Raw genomic sequence first — 11,248 nt, 5'->3', positions numbered from 1 at the left:
TTTCAACGTTTATTTTTTTGGGGACAGAGAGAGACAGAGCATGAACGGGGGAGGGGCAGAGAGAGAGGGAGACACAGAATTGGAAACAGGCTCCAGGCTCCGAGCCATCAGCCCAGAGCCCGACGCGGGGCTCGAACTCACGGACCGCGAGATCGTGACCTGGCTGAAGTCGGACGCTTAACCGACTGCGCCACCCAGGCGCCCCTCAAGACTTTTAAATGAAAATCATATCATGGCTTTATTGCTTTGGGGCTCTACATATTTTCCAGAAAAGAGGAGAATAATGTAAATATTTTAATGTTATAGAGGCTTTTTATTAAAACGCAGTGAAAAAAACACACACAGGAAAACTGGAACACTTTGGTATTCTCTTCTGCTTTTATTCAGTATCAAATTCACATAGGATTTTGACAGTTAAAAGAAAATAATTTGAATTATCCGGACAACAGCTTCTTGTAAGTTTTCCTATTGGTTTCCCAATTGATCTAGCTAATTTCTTGAGGACATTGCTGCTAGTGCCCCATATCACAGTCTCCAAAAGCCTTTTGTAGCTCTGATAGAGTCACCAGTGTTTACAAATTAAAAATAGTATGATTTTTCAAAAATAAAAGACCAGACTTGATTTCAAAATATGTGAAGTGATTGGACAATATCTAGAGAGACTGTTTGGCTTGAATATGTTTCTCTATTCGTCTGGTTAAATAGCTTTTCCTCCCACATTTTGCTGGGCATTGTATGGTGCCGTATATTAAGCTTGCTGATAATTCCTCCATTGTTTACTGTTCTTTCCTGTACCATCTCTGCATCTGCATAAAGTATAGCTGTCTTGAAGATATAGATCAAAGGTGAATTCTTCCATGAAGCCTTTCTTGATTCTCTAGAATGAATAATTCTTTCCCACCTTTGATTTTCTGAAAATGTTTCACCTATTTAGTGCAAATTGTCTGATGCAAGTGTAACTACTAAAGCAGGTTACAAATTCTTTCAGGGTAGAGACTTGGTCCATCTTTTCATCCTCTATACTCCCTACTACAATGGCTAGCAGATAGTTGGTTGTTAATGAATAGGTGGAGGAATAACTTTAACCAAATAAATTTATTGAGGAAAATGGCAACTGGGTGAAAGAGTTAGTCCGCAGTTATATCTCATTGGATATGATATCTAGTTTCCAATGATGAAAATGGAATGAAAGTCCCAATGGGGTAATACAAATACAGACAAAACTTGTCCAAAGATGGGAAAGCAAACTAACTTTCATTGAGCATTAGTCAGTTTCCTGTGGCTTCTTTAACAAATTTGACAAACTTGGTAACTAGAAACAAAATGGAAATTAATTCTTTCATGGTTCTGGACGGCAGAAATTCCAAATCAGTTTCACTCAGATGATATCAAGGTATCAACAGGGCTGCACTCCCTTTGGAGGCTCCTGGGTAGAATGCGTTTCTTGTCTCTTCCAGCTTCTGGTGGCAGCTGACATTCCTTGGTTTATGGGCCACATCCCTCTAATCTACCTCCATGGTCGCACTGCCTTCTCCACTTCTGTGTCAAATCATCCTCTGCTTTTGTTTATTTATTTATTTATTTATTTATTTATTTAACTAAGGGCACTGGCATTTTGAGCCCATGCAGATAATGCAAAATAATTTTTCCATCTCAAGAATCTTAATTTAGTTTTCACAGATCCTTTTTTCCTTAAAAGTAACATTTACAGTTTCCAAGGATTAGAACCTTATAGCTTTGGAGGCCGTTATTCAGCTTGCTATAAATGCCAGCTAGACATATTCCTATGCATCATTTTACTAAATCTGCATAGCTAGTTTCTGAAGTAATTATTGCTGTTCTGATTTTACAGGTGAGACCCCTGAAGTCCCAGATGTTGGGTGACTTACCTAAAGTTACATGCTTTAAGTAGTTGAATATTTGATTCAGACCTGGATCTGTTTCCAACTTAACTTTATTTTTCTGCTGTATCTTAGAAGCTTTTAAATCCTAAACACACAGTAGATTCTTCACTTGATCTTAGCCAAAAGGCCGAGAAGCGATTCACACAGTAGATTCTTAATAAATGTTTGTTGATACAAAAAAAAACCTTCACTAAGATTTTAAAGTTTGCTGCTTTATCATTTTGTCACTGTTTCTAAAAGTTCATTGATTTTTAAAGCATTTTTATATATCAGATGTCTCTTCAGAAAGTGTTTTCAAATATGAGTGCAGTGTTGTCTCCAAATGGATCATCACTGACAATTGGAGGCAGTTTTGTCAATGTAATTCAACATAAGGGATATGAAGGTTTCATGTAGCAAATAAAAAAAGAATCAGAATTTGAGAGGGTGAAAATACACACCAAAGTCATTAGTCTACAAAGCCTGAAAACATACATCTGCAATACAAGCCAAGATGATTGGGAATCAGCTATATTATCACTGTGAAGTAATGAGGTTTCTGTAGGTATTGAACATACAGTTAAAATTCAAACAGTGTTATATATGGTTCTTATTCCCCTTTAGTCCTAGATACTTGTGAAATTGTATTACTGGGCTCTGATAAGTCACCCTTAAGGTTTCTAGTGAACATTTTAAAAACCTCATTTGGTGAAGTGATTTTTAAAAATTCAGGAAACACCAGTAGGTCATTTCCATTCCACTAGTTTATGCTACCTAATGTAAAAATACTGGTTTTCTTGGCCCATAAAAGCAGGTATTATTTTTCTGTTGCTGATGTAACAAGTTACCACAAATTCAGCAGGTTAAAATAATAGCCACTTATTTATCTCACAGTTCTGTAGGTCAGAATTCCAGGCACATTGTTTATGTGGTTCTCTACTTCTGATTTCAAAAAGCCAAAATTACTGGCAAGACTGCATTTCCTTCCAGAGACTTCGGATTTGAGTTTACTTCCAAGCTAATTCAGGATGTTGCCAGAATTCAGTTTTCTGTGGCTGTCGAACTGAGCTTTCTACTTCTTTGTTAGATGTTGACTAGAAATCGTCCATGTCTTCTAGTGGTTGCCTGCATTTCTTAGGTCATAGCCCCCTTCCTCTGTCTTCAAAGACAGCAATGGTGGATTGAGTCCTTCTCACTCTTTAAATGTCTCTGATGTCCTGGGACACCTGGGTGGTTCAGTGGTTGAGTGTCCGACTTCAGCTCAGGCCATGATCTCACCGTCTATGAGCTCCAGCCCCGCGTTGGGTTCTGTGCTGACAGCTGCGAGCCTGGAGCCTGCTTCGGATTCCGTGTCTCCTTCTCTCTCCTCCCATCCCCCACTTGTGCTCTGTCTCTCAAAAATAGATAAATAAATGTAAAAAAAAAATAAAATGTGTCTCTGACATCCTTTTTTTTGCCTCATTGCTCCTCTGCTGTCTTCCACCACATATTTTGACTCATCTTTCTATTTTCTTCTCCTAAGGAAGAGTGTGATTATATTAAGTCTACCAGGAGAAGTTCCCTATCTTAAGGTCAGTTGGTTCATAATCTTACTTTAATCTGCAAAATCCCTTCACAGAAATAACTAGACTAGTGTTTGATTGAATAACCAGATACAGGAATCTTTGGAGAACACTTTTTGAATTATTTCTAAAACAAGGTGTAGAGTCTCAACTAAAGTGCACTTTTATTCTTCTCTATTTCTAGCTTTCAAAGGTAGATCACTCAGTAAGGACTTAATACTGGAAACATGGAATTAACTGCCTATTTTCCTAAATACAGCTGAAGGACAGAACATTTGAAGGTTCAGACACACTTATACAGCCACATTTCCATCTCACGTGTGAATACTAGATGGGAAGCAAGGGTTAGATGCAATTTTGTAAAAAAGTCACTTATTCTCAAAAGTTTATATATCTAATGCACCAGGGATAATAAACATGAGCTATGTTCAAATGGAAGGAACAAGCACATACCAAAATCTTCAAGTTAAGGATTAATGAGAACCAAGTGCTTACTGACAAAGGATATTAAAACACTTTTCTGGAAGTTGTTTAATGACTCATGGTAGATCCTCTCACCTTTATCAAGTGTCTTATCTTGAAGGCAAGTCTATTCCTTTCACCTGCTCCTTTTGGGGTCATTCCAGCTAGTGCTATGAGAAGCTTCTCCAGGAGCCAATTAGACATTGAAAGATAACTCTTAACATATGATAATTTAATACTTTCATTTAGTAACATAGAAAAACATATTAGCCCTCAAAAACCTGATATGATTAACACCATGGCTTGGTTTCCTGATGTGAAAGTTCATTATAAACCGAATAAGAGTGCAACCCATGTGGGAACAAAGCTTTTTAGGAGCAGGTGATTTTCCTCTCCACTCAATATCCCCTTCACCTGGTTGAGTCTGAATTTCAGATAGTGAGCAGGTGTGAGAGGATGAGTAAGCCACAAGATGGAGGGAGCCTACGTCAGTGGATCCCCACATGGAAAAGACCTCCTATCAACTGGGAAGACCTGCACTGAATAGATAGGTGAGCTAGAAATATAGTCTATTGTGTTTAGGCTCTTAAACCTTTTGGATCTATTCTTGCAAGCAGTTGGTATTACCTCTTGCATTTATCTTACTCTCGAGTTCATTGCATAAACTTCGTGCTGCAAGTTCTCCAGTCCCTCATACTTTAAATTACATAAATCATTATCACTCTCAAAATTTTTCAAGGATACTGTTTATATTGTAAAGGTCAAGAGTATATTTTGGAACTTAACGCTGAGAATTTGAAAAAAATGTATTATTTTCACTGGAGCAGAACCCTTTAACCTTGTTTTGTAGTTTTAATAATGGAAGGGCTGCAGAGGAAAGAGCAAAATTAAGAGTAGTAAAAGAATACATGGACAAAAATGCTGAAATGTTATTCTTTTGTATAAGTTTACCTCAATAGTACAGAATGCTCTCAGCATAAAATTAAATTCAAGATGAAAGAAAGGAAAACACAAGTCTTCTTTTAGGTGGAAAGGGTCTGCATTTAGAGATTTATCACAATACAGATTTTTAACATGCTCACATTTGCAATATTGTCCTTCTGGAAAAGGAAGGGAATTTTGGGGTCCCAGTAAAGCAGGTCAGTGAGTGGTAGTACCTAAAGTCAGGGGTCCATGCTGACTTTATGACTAATACAGCCGTTAATTCTTTCTTATACATTTCTCATTTGAGTAAAAGATGTGGGACGTAACCAGGGATAATTTGAAGCTGGTCCACATATGACAGAGTTATCAAAGGTAAATAGTAGAATTGGACTGACACCTGGGAAGAAAACCTGGACAGGGCAACAGGATCAATAATTGTTAGTAATAACTATATTGACATTCATATTGCTTACTTACAACATCTTTTACATCTGTAATTTCTCAGCAAGCCTAAATATTATTATGTATTATAAATATATTAGAAAACAAGCTAAGAGATTTCCAGCAAACAAGCCCATGTCTTATAGCTACATTGTTTAAGCTTCAGAATTAGGAATTGTATCCAAGTCCTAACATTATTTTAAAAATGTCTTGATTAGGAGTCTCTGATTCACCATAATAACCTTTAACAAATAAAGATTATTGATAAACTACCATGTCCGAGAATTTTAGGATTCGTTTCACTGCATCTATTTCCACTAGTGTTTTTACTAATTCTAATTCTGGCCTCAAATAAAAAAAGAAATCAGAATACTTAGGATGTGTTTTCTTGAAGGCAGAGTTAACTCCTCTGAAAAATAACAAAACACTATTTTTTTTAAAAAACCATTTGGACAACACAGAATTACATTTTAAGATAACAGTAAATAATGAGTGTTTCAAGCTTTTTCATGTAATAACTGCAATATTCCAGATTAAATGCTTTTCTGATTTAAAGCTTTTTTAAGTCCACTAATATACTATTTCTAATTACTATGTTACCTAAGGAGTAAGGATGTTAAGAAAGCCAAATATTTTACAAAGAAAACAGAAAATGCAATTTATAATCATAGTCATTTCTTAATTTAGTCTCTTATAAATGATGTTTAGACTTACAATTACTTACAAAATCACATAATTATTTTTAGAAGGCAATGAACATTCCTGTAAATGGAGGCAAATTGTATTATGTTCACACAACATTGGGTTGCATTTAACTATAGGGAGACTGATGAAGATAGTGGGAATCAGATTCAAATAATTAATCAGAATATTCATTAGGAAAACAGATAATCTTAAGAATTTGATTATTAAATCACCATTTTAATACTATTTATTCAAATCATTTAATAATAATTTATTGTTGTACAAGAAACAATGGTGATGTGTTGCAGGTGTAGATGGCATGTTGGAGAAACAAGACAAGTCTCTGCTCTCATACTGTTTACTTTCTGATAAAGACAAACAGGAAAGAAACCAAGGAACAGGAGAAAGGAAGAAAGGAGGGAGGAAAAATTAAAAAATGACTGTCAAATGTTGACTGAATTAATTGTTAAAAAATAATAGAGAAGAAGTGTACTAATGAATACTAATGAAAATATTCTCAATAGATTAGTCAGGCTTTAATCAAGGAAACAGATCCGCTATGAGTATGCAATCAGGAATTTATTATCAGAATTAGACATTTCACAATTGTAGGAGGAATTGAGAAAGTAAGTCCACAAAGGGAAGCTGGAAGATTAGAAATCATTAGAAGTCGCTAAGTAGTTCTCCTGAAGCACTGGCACAGGGGGGCGATGGTAAAGCTTCTAGGAAATCTGAAAACAACTTCCAGCTGCTCATGTAAGCTGCGGTGGGTGCTGGTATAGAAGTATCAGGAAAGCTGCTGCCTGTTTACAGTTACTGCCCCTGTGAATTCACAGCCAAGCATTATTGGGCCTGGGAGGCAGGGTCAATGGACAGGAAGAAGAGCAAAATTCAAAGTGAGGATAAACTGGGACCCACCAGCCCTTCCACAACTGTCTTTCTCTGTGTCCTACAATGATGACCTTTAGGGAGTTGATGGTTGCTGATTCACTGGTCCAATTCTTATGCAAATTTCTCTTGTGGCCAAAGCTAACCTGGAACTATACAGGGAAGATGATTCTGAGAAATGTAGTTCCAGATTAGCCAAGCTGATGTAATATAAACACTCCCATTGGGAGTTTTGGAGTACACACAATTCCTCTTTTATCTATGCTATTTTATATCTATATTTACTACTTACTATATGTTATTTCAAAATAAAGTCATAAGCAAAATAATTCCTTTGGAAATGATATTAAAATCAAAGTCAGTAAGTACAAAGCGGTAAAGTTATAAAATCCCTTTTGAGTCTTAGTGATTTTGCATGTCATTCTGCTTATTCACCTAGGCTTGCACTTGGCAAATATCATTTCAAATTCTTATGAAATTCCCACAGCGTGGTGGCAATTTGCCAGAGTATTTTCCTAACAACAACAACAACAACAAAAATAAGTGAAGTGAGGAGAACTCTAGTAGTTTATGCAATATCCATGTTGAGGTGAAGCCCCACAAGATGCGAGCCTGATGACTACTCACTGGTCTATGCAGTGAAGACAATGTTCTCTGATGCAGTAAGTCAGAATAGTTATCACAGGTGGGATCGATTGGTCCGTAAGTATATTATTTACTCTCTTTCCTTAAATGCATGGAATAGATCCATACAACTCAGATCATTTTTCAGAAAATGTTGAGGATTGACAACCACATCCAAAACTTTGGCAATCTTCACAGAATAAAAACAAGTTATTGCACACTTTAAACTGAGTGGGCTTGCATATGATTTAATAAATGTGATTTTGGATGTTTCAGTATGAATTAAATTTATTTTAGCAATTTTCTGGAGCCCAGCTATGCCACTGATATTATTTCATTCTCTGGTAATCAAGACCCAGCCAGAGTCAACCAGTTTGACTTTTTTTAACATGATGCATCTATTGTATTTAGACAGTACTTATAAAAAAAAAAGCAATTTGAATTGGAAAGTTATTTGATATTGAAGACAAAGTCTTAAAGCTGATTTGTAGTTAAAATAAACAGACATTTTTTATATTACCAAATCTAATATCATCAAAATCCTGTAAGATAATATTCATATCAATGGAACACTTTAAGTTGTCAGTTGCTATAAAATTCAAATGGAGAAAATACAGTGTTTGCTTCTAAAGAATTACAATTTAAGGTCAGACTAACTGTATTTTCTCCTCTACATCTATCAAGTAGATTTAGAGTGTGTTATTAAAATGAAAGTAACCTGTATAGATCAACTTTAGAGATGGATGGAGAAAATGCTTTAAGAGAATGTAAATTGCATATTAAAGTAAACGATTCTACTAAAATGTGGGGCTTCAAGTAAAAAAGTATTTTAGCAAATTTACTAGTTAGGTTCTTATTGGTATATTCTTTGGTTAATGGTTATAAATCAGCATGCTTTATGTTAGTATTAAAAAAAAAGTGTTTCCACAAGATGTTGGCAGTGACCCTCCCTGGAGTAAAACAATCTACACAGTGGTTGTCTATGAGTAAAATAATTACAAGAAAATGTGAATTTGGAAAAGTGTAGTATGGAAGTGATCACACCAGAGATAAGAAAGTTCACAATAACCAAGTTTGATCTCCTGTTTTTATAGGAAGCATTCTGTCTCATAGTTCCATATTCCATAGTGACAACGACAATGAAGAGGTCTTCATTAGTACAAAGAACACTAAGATTAATATATTAAACAACTTTTAAGAACTGCATTATATTTAGTTCCTTCATCCATAAATATGGACTGATTCTTATTTAATTCTAAGAGTTGTGAAGATTAAATGAGATCAACCATGAGAATATATAGGACATCTTTTGATACTTGGTGTGTGTGTCCTAGATCATTTTATCCCTTTTCTTTTTTAAATTTTTTTTTTCAACATTTATTTATTTTTGGGACAGAGAGAGACAGAGCACGAACGGGGAAGGGGCAGAGAGAGAGGGAGACACAGAATCGGAAACAGGCTCCAGGCTCTGAGCCATCAGCCCAGAGCCTGACGCGGGGCTTGAACTCACGGACCACGAGATCGTGACCTGGCTGAAGTCAGACGCTTAACCGACTGCGCCACCCAGGCGCCCCTTTATCCCTTTTCTTGAGGTGTATTTACTATGGCACAATTTACAGAGTTAATTTACTTGCTTCAGAGGATTCACTCAAGTACAAAAAGGGCCAGGAGGAACTCTGAGAACAAATGTCAGATTGCCTTACATGCAAACCATTTTTGCTTCTAATACACCAACTTTTTCCTTCCTGGAGCAGAAAAGCTTATGTCACAAAACAAAAAAACAGAAACAAAACAACACACACACAAAACTCACAAAAAAAAGTCACTACTCTCTAAGACCTGTATTTCCTACTAACTCCCAACAATATGCTACCACTTAAAATTATTTGACCAAATAGGGAGCTATAATCCATTTATCCTAATGTGATTTCTATGTCTCTTACCACCTTTTCTATTCACTGGGACCAAGATAGCCTTACCATTCCCCTCAGCTAGACTGAACTTTAGACAGGTTTCTTCCTTACTATAGGCCCTTAACCTTCTCAGAGCATTTACTGTAAATACTTGTAATTGCAAATTCTTTCTCTGCCCTTTTAAAATGTACATAAACCTTCTCCCAGCTTCTAATCAGTTTTGCAATCCAGGAATGTCTTTCTCAAGGTCCTAGGAGTTATCTCTTTGAAAGGTAATCATCAAGAAAGATAGTATCCTATTTCCCATTGGAGGATAAAAGCCTAACTTGATAAGTGCTTATTAACAAATGCAGCTGGCTTAATCACAAAGAAAACCATTTTCAAATTTAGCAATGGTTCAGTGTGCTGGACACATTCCAATGACCAACCCCACCCTCCAGTACTTTTTCACTAGCACACCTCAGCACTTAAAATCCCTCTTAACTTTTGTTTCAGTAGAGTAGAGTTCAGTCTCTCCCCTCTGTAGTAAGACTTGAAGAGTCTTACTTGCCTGCTTAACTCTGGTGCAAGTTTTCTTTGATGGTTCTCTTCTAACAGAGTAAGTCCTCTGGTTCATCATTACAAGAACACTCTTGCCAATATTCTCAAATCATTGCCCCCTCTTTTGCCCAAACCCCAAATCCACATGATCAGCCTCTACAGTGCTTCCTATCGAGAAAAACACACAATGAGCTGACTCACTTCACTCTCCCGCTGTTGACTTCAAGTTCTAGAACACTGTAAACCTCAAGAAGATACTGATTTTTAAAGAGTAATGGCCCAATTTTGTTAACATACAATAAAGGATATATCTTTCCATTCATCAGGAAACATGTTTTGCCATATTTCACCTGTATTATCTCCTCCATGACAGTCCCCTATACAAATAGGGAACTGTGAGTCTGGCACCTTCCTTTTCTCCTGGGATCAGAGTTGTCACTCTATCCATGTGTGGTGCATTCTGGGGATCCAGGGGGACACTGCCCTGTAGCCTGAGAGAAACAAGAAGAGGAAGGGACCCCAGAGGAGTCAGAGAGAACTGCCTACCCTTTCACCAGGTCCCCCTGTCGGGTTCACCATGCAGCCTGCTGCTGCAAAGTGGTAGGATCAAAGGACTACGTCTTCACTGATTTTGTGTTGAAGACAGTGAAGATGTTAATGTAAATTTAGAAAAAATCCAAACTTCCCATCAGTTGTCCTGGAGGAAGTGATAATTTTAAACATTTAAATGAAATTGATCTTTTTCACTGTATTGATCCAAATGATCCCAAGCATAAAAGAATGGACAGGGTGATTTTATTTTGTTTACCAAAGGTGAATCTGGACAGTCATGGCCAAGGTTGACAAAAGAAAGGGCAAAGCTTAACTGGGTCAGTGTGGACTTTAGTAACTGGAAAGCCTGGGAAGATGATTCAGATGAAGATATGTCTAATTTTGATCATTCCTCTGAGATGATGAACAACATGGGTGGTGAGGAGGATGTAGATTGACCAGAAGTAGATGGAGATGATGATTCACAAGACAGTGATGATGTAAAAACGCCAGCTCTGGAGTAAGAAATGTTGTCATCACTGATTTTGAGGAAGAAAAATAACTTCTCTGTAAGATTTCATAAGTAAGAGAATTCCTGAGTTGATAGCTCTAAAGGCAGATGTTGTATTTGCCTCCTTTGACCCATTTTTCAACCTGTTTGTTATTTTAAAGGCTTCACCAAAGGTTGATAGGTACCATTGTGTGGGACAATTTTAAGTCAGCTAAAGCAATAGCCCTATACATGATCTTTTCTCAGACTACCATGGTGCTGTTGAGGTCATAGGCAATTGATACA

At 36.6% G+C, this 11,248-nt stretch overlaps 1 pseudogene; it reads left to right on the top strand.

Moving 5' to 3' along the window:
• Nucleotides 1–10,498: 10,498 nt before the first annotated feature.
• Nucleotides 10,499–11,038, top strand: LOC115513350 (annotated as a pseudogene).
• Nucleotides 11,039–11,248: the final 210 nt, after the last annotated feature.

Source organism: Lynx canadensis, chromosome B2 (assembly GCF_007474595.2).
Source record: "Lynx canadensis isolate LIC74 chromosome B2, mLynCan4.pri.v2, whole genome shotgun sequence".
NCBI lineage: Eukaryota > Metazoa > Chordata > Mammalia > Carnivora > Felidae > Lynx > Lynx canadensis.
Note: the sequence above shows the minus strand (reverse complement) of the source record. Positions and strands in the feature narration are given on the sequence as shown.